The following is a 15,758-nucleotide window of genomic DNA, read 5'->3' as shown; positions in this document are numbered from 1 at the left end:
CCATTTTATGGAAGACAAAACTGAACCTCAGGAGGCCGAAGTGACTTGCCCAAGAACATGGGCCAGGAAGCTATGGATCCAAGATTCAAGCCTAGGCGATGATTTCACTTTGCTGACTGACCTGTGAAATTAGGCCCACCTGAGTCATGGATGATCCCACAGGCATCCTGCTCTTCTGGGACAGTGGCTTACCTGGGCCCTGTTCCTGATTAAAGCCTCTGCAAGGCCCCCAGGCCATGCTCTGAGCTCAGCCCCATCTCAGCTGGTTCACTGTAAAAGGATCCAGGGTGAGAGGTGCGGTCACCTGCAATTTAGAAGGGCAAAAATCATAGATTCCAACAGCTGGGATGGCTTCGGCCTCTCACACCCACTGCCTGCTCTGCTTGGACTTGCCCCTGGCCTTCTGGGGGCCTAAGCTCAGTTACTCACGTATCATTCCAGAACCATCCATGTTAGAAGTCAGGGGATTTTTCCAATTTCACCAATTGTTTTCCATCCCAGGCCTTCACCTTCATTTATGGACAGAAAAACCTGTATGCAGGGTTCATGGCTGCTGTCAATGCAGATGAAATTTTAACAGTGGTGACATCCAAGAACCATCCTCCCCACAGTCCTGGTTTGGGCCAGGGGCTGGGGTCTCCTTTCTTCCGTAATTAAAAATTCACTAGTGAGGACAGATCACTCATCAATCTTTCATCCCAACAGTCCCTGTTGGAGAAGACGGGGGCACCGCTGATGCAGACAGGCCTGGCCGCCCACAGCCCTAGGATGACACTACAGTCTACAGGAGTTCAGGGCCTTAGGCAGGGAGCAGGTGGGCCCAGGGGAGCCTGGGGAGGCCCTCGAGCACGGCTAGAAGGTGCTGGGCGTGACAGGTGGCCAGTTTTCAGCTTTCTGCCTCGTATGGGCATCAGGGAGACATCAGGGAAAGGCCCACAGAAGGTCAGCAGACGTGGAGACGTGGGCCTAATTTCACAGGTCAGTTTGCTCCAATGCGTGGAACAAAACAGTGAAGGCATCTCAATGACCGTGCAGCTAGTGATGCTCCAGATAAAGCTTAATGGGGCACTGCGTGTGAGGGCTTCTGCACAGGGCCAGCCTGGGAGCACAGCCTGGCCAGCGGTGCTGGTTGTTCTTATCGTCATGTTGACGTGGTTGCTTCTGTGCTGTGAGTACCATGTAACTTCCCTGGGACTCAACTTCCTCACCTGTAATGTGGGAGTAATAACAGTGCCCACCTCATGCAGTTGTAGTGAGGAGTAAATACTCTGGGGTTTTAGATTTAGATTTAGATTTTGTGCCTGCTCAGAGGAACCCCTCCAAGTTGGCCTTATTAGTAACACTGCTATTGTCAAAGGGAGCTAACTCCAGTCTCCTGACATGGCCACAGCCTCATGGATCCCAGGCCAGAAGGAAGGGACAGCCTGTGAGCAAACAAAATACTGGCACTGCCACTCTCTGGCTGTGTGGCCACTGCAAGCTCCACCCTTCTCCTGACCTCAGTTTCCCCATCTATACAAAGCAGGTGCTGAAGCTGACGATCACTTCTAGTTCCGGGTTCCAAGAAACCCTGCATTTGGCTGCCTCTCGTCGGGCTCATGTTTTTCCCAGAAAAGATTTGGGGCAGGGAGCTCTAGGGTTCCGGAGCGGGCCCCGTGACTGCTCTGTGTTGGCCTCGTGGCTGTGGGTTCCCTGCAACTGGGCTCCTGGATCACTGTGACCTCTGGGATGGGCTGTTTTTCTGGGAAGGGGACAGGCTGGCTCAACAGTGGTAGGAATTTGAAGGGTGTGCAGTAGAAGAGAACAGGCTGGAGGGAGGGGGGAAGGAGGATCAGGGCCCAGCAAGCTCCAGGTGCTAAGGTGAGGGTAGCAAGGGCGGGGCGCCAGAGGACAGAGCAAAAGCTCAGGTTCAGGCCAGCTGAGCAGCACAGCAGAGCTCAGGAGGGCTCGGCACCAAGTGCTCAGTGCCAACTCATAGTCAGTGAGGTAGAATGGAGCCTTCAGACACTTTGTAGGACCTGGTTAGCCCTGGATTGGGGCCTGAGGGTGTGAACCTTGTGAGTGAGCAGGACACAGGGAGGCAGGGCCATGGTGCCGGATGCCTGCCATTTGCCCCTCAGGATCTGCTCAGCACTGGTATCCTGCCTGCTGTGTGTCCAGGGAGGTGGCTGGTAAGGACTGCACCAATGGGCTTCCTCTCCCTCTGGCTTCCTGTTAGGTTTGGCCAATGAGGAGCTCTGGCGAGATATAGAGTGACCAGGAGGGAAGTTAGAGTGTGTAGCCTCCCAACTCCCTCCCTCAGGGTCAGGGTCCCTTGGGCTGGCTGCATACTTTGATCACAGGTGACAGCTCCCATCAAGCATCTGCTCTGCACAGCCCTCTCTGGAAGCTGCCCCATCCTCCCATCTCCTTCAGGACTAGGAGTTCAGGAAAGGAATCCCCCCCTGCTTTCGCTTGTCCCAGGAGCCGCACCATCCTTCCAGGTTTCCCTACTCCTGCCACACCTTTGTAGAGTTCCTTCCTTAAACCCTCCTCAAATGACAGGGATGCCCCCAAGTCCCTGACTGATTCAGTCCCCAGAGCCACAGGCCAGGGATATTGGAAAGGGCCCCAACCCCAGACTTTGTCCAGAGCCTGACTTTACCTTCTCACCCTTGGTTTCTCTAAGAGACAAGCCCAGCTGTCTTCCTCCAGAGTTCCCAGTTTGTGTGTCTGGATCCAGCAAAGGGAGGGGAGAGGGGAGGATGCCCAGCCAAGCCTGGGAGATTTGTCTCTAGGGAGGAGGCACAACTAAGCTTTGCAGGTCGCAGCATCAGACACCAGAGCAGAGGGGAGCCCATCCTGCTGTCACCTGGCCCAGAGATGCAGTCCTCCCCAGCAGAGCCAGAAAGCCTGACTTTTGCATGAAATCCTCCGGTTTCTATACTAGGATTGGCTCAAATAGTACATTTAAAACTGTTTCAGTCAGATCTGAATCCCTGGCCCCCAGTTTCTGACTCGGAAAATACAAGCCGCCTTAACGTGCTTTTCTGATCTCGTTTTCTCTTAGGGTTCCCTGCACTTAGAGCGTGGACCGTGAACCCCAAAGGAGACGGTGAGTGTGAGAGCCATGGGTCCTGGTTCACCTGGGGGCACCCATAGAAGCCCACTCGCATCTGTGTGCATCCAGAGCTTCTGGCTGCCTTGATTTAGAAATGCCCAGTTTGCAGACCGCCTCTCTGCACAATCATCCACCCCCATTCCACCCCCATTGTCCAATGCCCAGCCTCCCTAGCCCACTTCCCAACACTGAAGCCCTCAGCAGTGGCTTTCAAAAACTCCTGCTATTAGTAGAGGAGGAGTAAAGGCAGAAGCAGGTCTGAAAGCTGCAGTTCGGGCTTATTTCCAGCGGGTGACCACCTCCCCAGTCCTCACAGAACCTACGCATTGCCACTTTACCTTGGTGTGATATTCTACCAAAAGAGAAGTGTGCTTGGCTTACTAAATGTCCTTTTGAGATAAAGAGCAATATTCCTGTGTGGGCTCTGGGCTGTCATATCTGTCATCCACACGTCGGCATCTTTTAACGCCATCAGATGGTTTTTCAATTACTATCTCCCTGAGGTCAGTCCACTGAGGGGTGTTTTTGACTTGAAGCCTTGAGAAGGGGGAGCCTGGGTGGAGCCTGGGAGCCTACAGAGGTCCTTGGAGCTCAGTGGCCTTTTGCATTGAGCTGGCCCTAGGAGCACCGTCTTTGGCCCCTGTCTTGGGTTAATGGGGCCACTGTGGGCTAGCCTGAAACCCTCATCATCATAGTGTCCCCGGGAAAACAAGCTTGAGGCTCTGAACCATCTGTTTACAAACAAGTCTTAGGAGACACAGCCTCTTTATCCTGGGGGGACTACCTGGGAGTTCTCTGGAATGGGCCAGCAGATCCCCTGCCAGTGGCTCTGGGGTGGCACTTCCCTGACAGCCTTGCAGGTGGGTGTGTGTGGAACCGGCTTCGTTCCTAGGCTGAATTAGCCGCTGCTCCAAAGTTTGACAAGAGAGAACCTGCCCCACCCAACACCCCCTCCCCGCGGACCTGTCACAATGCCCAAATCACCACCATGCGTGTCGCTCCTTGGAAGAGCATGGGGAAGGAACCTTGAAATCTTCCATCAAAATATCATCTATAGGTCAGCTGTGGTTACTTCTAAGTTTAGAGATTATGGGCAATTTGGGTTTTCTGTGTTTTCTAAGTTTTATGTAATAAGCACATGTTTCTTTCATGGTTGTTTTCTCAAGTGCTCTCTGGGGTGGTCTAGAAACCCATGGTCATACATGTGTGTTGTAGAAGTGATCTGACCAGATTGGCCCCAGAAGAGAGCAGGACTCTGGGAACTGGGGCGTGGGTACCTTTTGATAGAAAAGCAAAAGGTGATGCTGGGGAGAGACTAAAGAGCTGGCAGGGGTGAGGCATGCCTCCTCCTCCAGTTTTGCTGCCATCATGAGCTAAAGACCGAAAGCATGATAATTTTCTGAAAATAATGTGGACTTGATCTTTCACTTCTGTTCCACTGCTCATGACCTCAATAGCCTTGTCTCTTCCTCTCCACACTCAACTCCTCCCAAGGTAGGGCCTTGTCTCCTTGTTCATGCCTGGGGCTTAGTGAGGTGCTAATTTGCATGAGAACTGGTATTTGCCGCGTCCTACCATGTGCCAGGCACAGTACTGAGGATTACCTCTTACATAGATTCATCCTGAGAACAAGATGCAATGATTATCCCCATTGTGCAGGCAAGGAGACTGAGGCTCAGAGAAGTGAAGTGACTTGCCCAAAGTCACTTGAACATTCAGGCGCAGGACTGGAACCCAGTCCATTTGACTTCAGAGACTTTATTTTGCTACCACATCCCTACAGAAACAACGTTACATTTGTAAAAGACTGGACAATGGATAAAACAATGTATTCATAATTTCACTTCCCTGCCGTGACATGTTTGGGGTATTTTTGCTCTCCCTCCTGCTTTTATCTGTATACATGTTTTCATTAGTGCATCTTTGTCTGGGCTGTTACACAGCTGTGGCTATTCTAGTGGGGTCAACACAGCGATGAGGGTTTGTGTTCCAGATGAGCAGATGGCCAGGTGGGCATGTTGGCCATCACCTGGTGAGGGTCAGGTGGGCCGCACCAGCTTGTGCTCCCTTAGGGCACACACCAGCTTTGCATCTTCCTGGTCCTGCACACCCACTACCTCACGTTGCTGGCAAGATGGGAAGGCAGAACAGGACACCAGGGCTGGATCTGGGAGCCGTCCTACGGCTGCCCTACTCAGGAGTTTGTTCCTGTGTGAAGACCAGCACTCACAGACCCTCTGGAATAACGGCCAGGCCCTTGGTCTTTGGAATCAGGCAAAATTGAATTTCAATCCTTACTGTTTCCTTCTCAAGCTTTGCGTGACTTGGGCATATGGATGACTCTACTCCTTTGTGCCTCCATTTCATCATCTGTAAGATGGGTGTCCACTCCACAGAATGCTGAGAAAACAGCCAGGCCACCTCCTTTCCTTCCTTTCTTAAGTAACCAGGCTCTCACCTGAAGGGCAACTTCATTTTATCCGGGGATGGCTGTCACTTTCTTGTATTGACTATAGGCAGGTAACTTGGGTTTTATTTTGTTTGTTTCTTTTTATTTTTGGAAGATGTCTAAAATTATAACAGAAACCCTGGGAATCTTTTAATATGTGTGATGAGAAATTGTTATACCCTTGAAAGTGGCATAACCTACTAGAAAGTTTTAAAGGCTTTTTAAAAAGTTTCCTCTTTCAAAATATAAGGAACTAGTAATTTCACTTCTAGGACATTTGCCTGAGGAAATAACCCAAAATATATACAAAGATTGATCTACAAGGATGTGTATCACAGCAGTATTTATATTAGTTAACAATAGGAAACTACGCGAATGGCTGGCAGCAGGGAACTGGGAGTCGGTTGTGGCAATATAGATCACAGAAGGAAGATTCTGGGCAGCCATTGAAACTGTTTGAGATGAATTTTTAATAATGGAGGAGAAAGTGTTCATATTTCGGTATTAAGTGAAAAGGCAATTTGCCAAAATTAATCCAAACTGTATTTTTTTAAATAGGTAAACAAAAACAGAAGTAAGCAAGAGAGAAAGGATTGGGGAGAGAGAGAAAGAGAAGATAGAAGAAACAGATATAAAAGTGTGGGAGGATAACAGGTGACTTGTTTTTTTCTTTGTGCTTTTCTGCACTTTCTAAATTTCCCCCAGTGGAATGTTCACTGTTTATATAATCACAAAGAGGAGTTAGAGTTAAGAAAAAATCCTCTGCCCCCACCAGTGTGTGTGTGTGTGCATTTTGCTAGTCAGCTGTATAAGAAAAACGGTTATGTTGGCACTTTTCATTCTAAAGTGTTCTTTTTCTCAAAAACAAATTTTTTTTATTCAAAGCCAATGTCAATGTCACATAGTCTTCCTTCTGTCCCTGGAGCTGCAGTTCTGAGAGAGCTGGCTTTGGGGCTGTATTCATGTATTCATGTTAGGGCTGCCATAACAAAGTACCACAAACTAGGGGGGCTTAAACCACAGAGATTCATTTCTCACAGTCCTATAGGATAGAAGTTCAAGACCAAGGTGTTGGCAGGGCTGGTTTCCTCTGAGTCCTCTCTCTTTGGCTCCTAGACAGCTGACTTCTCCTGTGTCCTCACCTTCCGAATATGTCTGTGCTCAAATTTTTTCTTATAAAGACACCAGTCAGATTGGGTAAGGGCCCATCCTAATGACCTCATTTTAACTTAATCACATCTTTAAAAACCCTATATCCAAATATAGTCCCATTCTGAAGTGGCAAGTGTTAGGATCTCATCATATGAATTTGGGGGCCACAATTCAGGCTGTAACAGGGACAGCTTGTTCCTGGCAACTGTGACTATTTATTTTGCAGAGCACAGAACTTGGAGCTGTAGTGGGATCAGGGGAGAGAGTTGAGTGTGGAAGGAAAACTCATGTCTCCATCCTTAAGAAATCTCTGGAGAGGTGTGATGCAGACACCTAAGTAGATGGTGCACTTGGTTACCACCTTACCTTCCCAGCAAGACCCAGAAGCAACAGTACAACCATCCCAGCTGAGCCCATCCACCACAGAGTGGCTGCTCAAGGCCATAGCAAAATAGTTCAGCCTGCAAACATTAATTTTACTAAGAAACTCTCATGAAGTGAGAAGCAGTGAGTTAGAGATAAACAATTTGATAGTTAAAATGGGCTTCTGGACATTAAAACCTGAATATAAAAAATAATTTTTCTTAGCATCAACTCCTAAGTGATTTTGATTTATAAAATCAGTGGTGGAGAGACGGACTAGGATGAACAAGTTGGATGTGGTTGGTGATGGTTGCTGAGTGTAGCAGAAACAAAGCTTTACCTCTGTGGACCTTGACACTGGCTTAAAGGTCCTCCTGTCCCTTGTCAGCTGACCTTCTGAGATCACTGTGAGTCAAAACCACTCTGAGGGGCTGGCAGTTGGATTGTTGGAGCTCAGTGTAGGGTGAGAGTGTGGCAAAGATACCTTCAAATATCCCTGCAAATGTCTTACTTCCTGCCTTTGCCTAAATCCAAAACTTGGAGTCATCCTTGACTCTCCCTTCTTTTCTGCTCGTGTCTTGACTGTCATTGTCTTCTATCCACTTCCTGGGGGCATCACAAAATCCAGGTCACTGCCATATCTTGCCTAGACCACTGGGTCAGCCTCCTGGTTGCTCCCACTCCTACACCTGTCCCTGATCACCCACCCTGTGGCAGTAGCCAGAGGGTTCCTTTAAAAACACAGATATGCTCACATCACTCCCTGACTATAACCCTCCAGTAGCTTCCTGATGCTCTCAGGCTAAAATCCAAGCTCTCCTGACAATAGTGGGTTAGGGTACTTCCTGCCTTCACCTCTGGCCTCTGATCCCACCAGCCCCCTGCTCTCTGTGTCCAAGTGATGCTCAGCTTCCGTGTCTCCAATGCTTCTCATTCACTCTACTCACAGGGTAGAATCCAGGACCGTGCCTGAGATCCTGGAATTGAGGGGACAGTTGATTGAGGAAACAGCCCCGATAAATACAACAACTTGGTTTTAGCATTTTTCTCTTATTCTCTTATAGCAAAGTCTCTTCTCTCAGCGACTTTCCTGGGAGACTGAAAATTGGTCACTATTCCTAGAGGTCTACTTGGTACTGACTCTTTATTTCTTGCCCAAATGTCCTGGGACTCCCTGCCCTGGTAGATGTTAACAAATGAGTCAACCAAATAAAGTCCTGTGGGCCTGCTGCCATCCTGCCTCTCATAGAACCCTCACAGCCACTCTGGGACATAGGTTGGTGGTATTACCATTATCCCCACTCTACAGACAACAAAACTGAGGCACAGAGCGGGGAGGCCACTTGCCAAAGCTCACCCAACTACGATGCGGGAGAAAAGATTAAAACCCAAGTCACCAGACTGCACATTCAATGTATTTTTCTCACTTGTGTTTCTGTGTATAATCTTGCAGTGATTTTTGAAGGAAATGACCTGGTACATTGTGCTTTCAGAGCATCTGTTTGTTACCTACTAACAAAGCACTTTTTCTCTTGAGCTCAAGCTGTTGAAACTGTACAGCCCTACTGCGATTCCTGCCACATCTGTGTAAATAAATCCTTATAACAACCAGCTGGAAAGCAAAACGTTCCATGAGGTACCAGATCATTTATATGATACCTCTTCCAGCTGGCCAGTTTTCTTGGTGGCACGCAATTTATTCATTCATTCAGCAATACACATGGAGCCAAACACTAGGAATACAGCAATGAACAAAGTAGACATAGTTCCTGCCTTCAGGGAGCTGACATTCTCCTGAGAGAGATGGACAATAATCAAATAAACAAATGCACATGTAATATGCTGTAAAGGCTGTCAAGGAGAATACACCTGGGTGAGAGGAGAGACGGGGAGAGGCTACTTTATATAAGGTGCTCGGGGAAGGCTTCTTGGAGGAGGTGACCTTTCAGGCTGGAATGAGGGAATGAAAACCAAGAACAACATTCCAGGAAAAGGGACAAGCAAAAGCCTGAGGCAGGCTGAAGCTTTGGGTGTCTGGGGAACATCAAGGAAGCTAGGAAGCCAAAGGACAGCACAGGGGAGGGAGAAGTGAGAGGTGAGGTCAGAGAGGTAGGTGAGAGGCTGTGCCTTAATTCCAGGTGAGGTGGGGCACTCAAGGGTCTTGAGTGGGCTGGGTGGGGGATGCAGGCTCCCCCAGCTGCTGTTTGGAGAATCTGCTGCAGGAGGCAAGAGCGGAAGTAAGGAGAATGTTGCCATTATCCAGGTGAGAGATGATGGCGGCTGGGCCAGGACAGTGGCAGTGGAGGAGAGAAGTAGCTATGTTCCAAACAGATGTGACAGTTGAGCTGACCTGACCTACTCTCACATTTGGGGTGAGATTAGAAGGAAAAAGAAGAATCAAAGGTGGTGGGGTGTGCTTTGACACCAATGGTGTTTTACAAGTCATCAAGGGCACTAATCACCCAGAGCTAATGCAGACGGCACAAATTAAAGGGCACAGTCCCCAGTAAGACTGCCCCCACTTAGACGCCAACTACCAGGAGGGTCCCCAAGCTGCCTGCAGTTCTGACCAGCTGGCAACAAACTCAGAGGTTCCCACAACCCCCTCTGGTTTGATAGTTCACTAGAATGACTCACCACACTCAGAGAAGTGCCACTTTCGTGATTACTGTTTTTTTATAAAGGATATGAATCAGGACCAACCACACACAGGGTGAGGCCTGGAAGGGCCCTGAACACAGAGCTCCCACACATTTTTCAGGGCATGAAATCAAGGCACATCACCTCCCAGGAACATCATTGTGTTCAACTGGGAACTCCACTGAGCTTTGGTGTCCAGAGTTTTTATTAGAGCCTCATCACATAGGCATGATTGATTGAATCATCAGCCATGAGACTGAACTCAGTCTCCAGCACCCTCCCCTTGGTGGACGCCAGGCTGGCTCAAAGCCCCAACCCTGTAATGGCATGGTTGTTCCTTCTGGTGCCCAGCCCCCATCCTAAGTCATCTCATCTCTTAGCATAAACTCAGGTGTGCTCTAAGGGGTTCATGAATAACAGAGATGCTCCTACCACTTGGGAATTTCCAAGGAGTTAGAGTTTGCCTTCCAGGAACCAGGGAGGAAAGCCAGTCAAATTTTTTTATTATACAACCATATAACCGGGTGGAGGCTGCTGCTATTTACTAAGACTAGCAGAAGACCAGAGAAGGGGCAATAGGTTTGGTACGGGAAAACGGAGGATAATGGTGTGGACATGTCAATTTTAAAGTGTTCATTACATATCAAAGTGGAAATGTAACTTAGGCAGTTGGAGCTATGAATCTGCCGCTCAGGGAGATATCAGTATATAGATCATATTTAAAGCCATGGGACTGGATAACTGAGGAAGCCAGTGTCTTTAGGGAGATTAAAAAAAAGAGCTCACAGCTATGCCTTGAAGTGTCCCACACTTAGTTAGTGGTAGGGAGAGGAAGGGCCAGCAAAGCAAATAGAGGAGGAGGGGCCAGAGAGGTAAGAGTAGAACCAAGGGAGTGCAGGGTCTCCAGGCAAGTGCTTTGCAAGGAAGGGTGAAAAGCAGTGTCAAATGCTACTACAGGCCAAGGAAGGGGAGGACCAAGAAATGGCCTCTGGACTTGGCAAGATGAGGGCCACCGTAATCTTGAACTGAGTGGTTTCTGGAAAGGGGAGGTGACAAAAGCCAGTCGAAGAGGACCAAGGTGGGAATGCTTGGTAAGGAAGCAGAGATAGGGAACGAAGAGCCCAGAGGGGCTGAGAGCCTGGGGAGGGGTTAAAGTGGGAGCTGTCATAGCACACCTGGTGACCAGAGAGCATGTGCAACACCTGCCTTGTGCCCAGTGCTGAGCCAGGAGTTGTAGGTGACTTCTGAAAGCTCAGAGTGTGGTTGGAGAGGAGAGATGGGAGTCGCCATCCATACTCTACAACAGCATGTGTAAAATGCGAAGCTGGCCGGCAGAAATGTACACAGGAGAAACCATTTCTAACTGGGGATAATCAGGATAGACATAACAACCATAGCTATTTCTGTTGAGCATCTTCTGTGTACCTGGGAACATGCTGGGCCCCTGAAATGCATTCTCTTATCTAACACTGAGGACACTGGTGTTGTCTCCATTTTACAGATTAGAAAACTAAGGCTTAGAGAGGTGGAGTCACTGGTCCAAGGTCACACTCTTAGGAATTACCAGAGTTAGAAGTGAATGCCGACTGGAAAGGATGTTTATAGGCAAAGTTCGGTAGAGAGAGGGAACAGGCAGAAATGAGGACTCAAACACAAGAAAAGCCTACGTGAGTTTGGGAGATCCCTGGGTGAGGACCCCCTCAGAGCAGAAGTGGAACACGTGAGTCCCATGTGAGTCGCTCAAAAGAGGGACCCAGCGCCCCCCAAGCACATGTCACTGATGGTATGGGCTCAGGCAGTTCCTTGACCCCTTGGGCTGCCTTCCTCTGGCCAGGGAAGAGTGCAGATATCGGTGGACAGGACTGAAGCAAGAGGGAGCTGGAGGGGAGAGAAGTGGAGGCTGGATGACACTGATGTATCCCTGACCTTTGCCAATACTTTCCCACACCCCTCTGCCCGAGCTCTCCACAGCCACACCCCAACGCCAAACATGCCCAGGCCAGGGAGGTGCCACTGCTCACAGCCCTCACAGTTCCTTGTCTTTAAACAGGGTCAGAGGGCCTTGCCCACCCCTGCCAGGGAGTGTAATTATGACCTAAAATAACATTTGGGGAGCAAGCACTTCGAAGAAATGTCCCGCTGAAACCGGGAGTCACGCCCTCATTCAGGAGTGGTGGGAACCCCCCATTCTAACAGGCAGAGGGGTGAAGGCGGACGGTGCCTCCTGAGGGCGGATTTGAAGCTGTTTGATTTGAAAATGTCTCTGATCTATGGAGGCACCCCTGCGAGCCCTCAGGTTCTGGTTTCTCATCTGTGAAATGAGTGCATCCTGGTTGAGTCAGGCTGCGGGCTGCCTGCTGAGAGGGACTGCCAGCAAGCCCAGCCGGGCAGGATGTACTGTTATAACCTTGTGTGGTCACCAAGTGAAGTTCTCCAGCCTCTCCTGGGCTTGATACAGTCGCATGGCGTGCCAGGGCTGCAGGGCTCTTCTATGCCTCAGTTCTCAGAGGGGTAGACTGAGGCCCAGAGAAAACAGCCTAAGGTTCCCTCCAGCATGTGTTGGTATTTCCTTCCCAAATCTTTATAGCATGAAAGCAGAGGAGAGAGACAGGAAGGGAAGGGAAAAAGAAAAGAGATTGGGAGAGGGATAAGACCCAGGAAGATATGTAGATTTGGGAGGATGGAGCCTCACCTTTGTTTGCAAGAAGGAAACTTGAAGATTGGACAAGGCCAAGAACATTCTTAATCTGGAACCTATAATTCCATCACTTTACCTGGAAGTCCATGACCCCACTACTCCATTCACCTCATGCAGCGAATATGTTAGGGGTTTAGTTGCAGATTCTGGGGGTGAGTGGGCTGGGGAGAAGCAGCTAGAAGCTGAAAAATGCCTAGTGATGCCACCTCGAAGGCATGACATCCTGCTGTGCCTGGGCGCATGTGTTTTTGAAAGGGGCTCAAAAATCAGGGGTGGGGAATGGGGATGGATAGAGTCTTTGATCTAGAGGCTGGCTGTGAGTGAGCTGGGGATGCCTGCCCCCTCCTGCTTTTGCCACCCTCACCTGGCAGCTGCAGGGCCAGTTCTTAAAAAGCCAGAGCCTGCTTGGCTCTCCCAGGGGGTCCATGCTGCTGCCTGCCTTCCAGAAACCCTGATTTGTGCACCTCCTGGGCAGGTTCCTGCTGTGGGTCGGATTTCACAGCTTTCTGGAACCTCCTTACTAGTTCTCAGTGTCTTCCATAAGCCCCTTGGAAGATTTGGGGGCGGGGTCATTTGGGAGAGAGGAAATCAGGTCTCTGGAGCAGCTGCTTGGTGCAGAGTGTGAGCTGGGAGTTTTGTGCACGCTCTCACTAAAGATGACCACGACGAGGAAGGGTGGGTGCCACTCTCTCCATTCCACCATGGGCAAACTGAGGTTCAGAGAGGCTAAGTAGCTTGTCCTGGATGTCTTAGCTGACAAGCAGAGGAAGTGAGATGGGAAGCCAGGTCCACAGGACCACAAGCCTGGGCTAGAGTCTGCTGCTGCCCGGCATGCATGCCCCCTCATGCTGGGTCCCCAAGGCTGATGCTGATATGGATCCAAATGCAATTCCTTGGCTGCCTTGGCTGTTCCCTTCCCCTATCCCTCCATCATCTTTTCAAGCCAGATGGCCCACTCTCCTTAATGCAGTTCACACTGATCCCCACCCTAAGAACCCCTTAGCCTCAAAACCTAAAGAGCCCAAAATGTCCTAGACTTGCCCCCAAATTAGGCCACTCCCCAAATAGCCAAAGGGAATGAAGGCTTCAGGAATCCAGAGGACAGGACTAACTTTTAGGGTTGGAAGAAAGGCTCATGCCCTTCGGCTTCAAGGAATGTGATCATCAGACCTCCAATGCCAGAACTTGAAATAGTGGGCTAGACAAAAAAATATATATACACATACACACGATATATATTTTTTCCTGTCATATATATATATATATATATATATATATATATATATATATATATATCTTGTCTCATATATATATATATATCTCCTGTCATATATATATATATATGAGATAAACACAAGAAGACAAAAAGAGAAGCAGGAAGGAGCAAAGGAACCAGGAATGGTCAGACTGAATCAGGATTTTTCCAGGGCTGTGATGAGCCCATTGACGGAAATGGAGATGGTGAGGTGACATCAAAAGCCCCATTGTGGCCGAAGACAGGAGACAGGGAGTTGCAGTCCTTGAAAGGTTACTCAGTGCTGGGCCAAACAGCCCACTCCCCCATGAATTGATCGGAGACACTGCAGTGCCCTAGCCCCTTAGGATGACAGTGATGTTCACCTCATCAGCCCTGAGCCATCTAAAGGTGCTGAGAGTACCAGTGAGGGCTGCTGCACCTTGTGATTTTGTATGCATTCCTATTAAAACAAAACAAGACCCAAAACCTAGTTGGCAGAGGACTTGGCTCTTAAAGGGTTAACCCTCAGTTACCTGGACCTCCAGGTAGCCCTCCCCTTGCACACCCCTGTTAGAGGACCTCCCACTGCCCATCCAGTGGCATTTCTATACTGGCAAGTGCTTTACAGTCCTACCCCCCACCGATGGCCTCTGTTGGCTGATTTTCTTTCATTTTCTTTCTTTTTACACACACTTGGAAAGCTCCTGGCTTCAGCCAGGCGTGCCGAGGAGGCTTGGAGTAGCAGAGCTGATCGATGCCGAGAGGCTCCTCGCGGCTGCCAGAGCCGCAGTCCTGGGTGGGGGTGGCTGTGGGTTGTGCAGCAGCGGCTCTCTGTGTCTCTGCCCTGCCACTGGCAGCCAGAGCTCCAGACACTTCCTTGCCCTCCAGACCCTCAGCCTGGAGTCCCAGATCCCAGGGCACAGGAGAGGCCTGCTCCTGGGGTACAGCTTGCCTGGCACACACCCAGGAGGGTAAGTGAGGGACGTGGGTGCAGTGGACCCATGGGGTTTGGGAGGGAGCCACGGGACCCTGGGACAGAGCTGATAGAGCTGTTGGTGCCGGGGCTATAGCTGTTGCGAATGGAGGAGGAAACAGCTCAGAGTCCGTTCCTGCTGATTCTGTGAAGCAGCAGCAGGACTTGGCTCTGCCGAAACTCGAGGCAACCCGGAATTCTGGGAAGGAAGGTTGCTGTTGGCTTGCAGTCAAGGCAAAGTGGTTATAGGACTTCCCCGAAGGACCTGAGCTCCTTCCCTCATTTTTTACCAGATCTTTATTGAGGCCCTTGTGCACGCCAGCTCCCTGCTAGGCACCAAGGGGTTCCGTAGGACTGAAATAGGCCTCTCCCCATCAGTGCCCCTAGTCTTGCCAGGAGAATGGTTGCTTAAGTAACTATAGTACCATGTGAGGTGTGATAAGAGAGGGTCTGGCTAGGGGAAGAAGAGGCCTGTGGGGCCTCAGGGTGCTGGAAAAGATTTTACAGAGGACGGGCCATTTCAACCGGGTCTTGGCAGATGAGTAAGAGTTCTTCAGGGAACAAAGGGCAGCCAAAATCTTATGAGTGACTGCAAAGAGATTTGAACATACAAAATGTGATCATATGTGGTGATAGGCTCAGCAGGTCTGAGCAGAGACTGCAGAGAGCCAGCAGAGGAAACTGACAGGCCTCCAAGGCCAGATGAGGGAGTCAGGACTTGTTCTTACAGGCGGGTGAGAGACACTGAAGATTTTAATTTTTTTGTTAAGAGGTAAGGTCTCACTATGTGGCCCAGGCTGGAGTGCAGTGGCGCAATCACAGCTCACTGCAGCTTCAAACTCCTGGGCTCAAGTGATCCTCCCACCTCAGCCTCCCCAGTAGCTGGGACTACAGGCACAAGTCACCATGCCCAGTGGCACTGCAGACTTTAAAATGGGGGGTTGATGTCGTCGGCTTTGCATCTTAGAAAACTACAGTGTGGATGGAGTGAGGAGGGAGACAGGGACCTTCCAGAGAAGAAAGCTATGACTTAAAAATCATAGAGGCCAGTGCGTAGATCAAGGTAGTGGAGTCAGGAGGTGGAGAGCGGGGGACAGCTCGGCTGTTTTCTGAGTTTGAGTGACAAGGGTCAATTGTGAAGGAAAA

The 15,758-nt window shown here is 49.8% G+C and overlaps 1 protein-coding gene across 8 annotated transcripts in view; it reads left to right on the top strand.

The window, feature by feature from the left end:
• The window catches only part of ATP2B2 (ATPase plasma membrane Ca2+ transporting 2), a 382,664-nt gene that overhangs the window by 77,324 nt on the left and 289,582 nt on the right, over positions 1 to 15,758 (top strand). For 5 of the 8 annotated variants that reach the window (XM_005547813.5, XM_074032979.1, XM_005547808.5 and 2 more), the window contains one exon: positions 3,050 to 3,094. The exons of 1 other annotated variant lie outside the window; for it this stretch is intronic. The gene's annotated coding sequence lies outside the window, so the exon portion shown is untranslated. Of the gene's footprint in view, positions 1 to 3,049; positions 3,095 to 6,107; positions 6,204 to 14,472; positions 14,611 to 15,758 lie in introns of those variants that run through there. 2 more of the 8 variants (XM_045384725.3, XM_045384727.3) reach the window with 2 other exon arrangements.

This window comes from Macaca fascicularis, chromosome 2 (genome assembly GCF_037993035.2).
Source record: "Macaca fascicularis isolate 582-1 chromosome 2, T2T-MFA8v1.1".
NCBI lineage: Eukaryota > Metazoa > Chordata > Mammalia > Primates > Cercopithecidae > Macaca > Macaca fascicularis.
The sequence above is the reverse complement of the archived record's forward strand: the minus strand, read 5'-3'. Positions and strand labels throughout refer to the sequence as shown.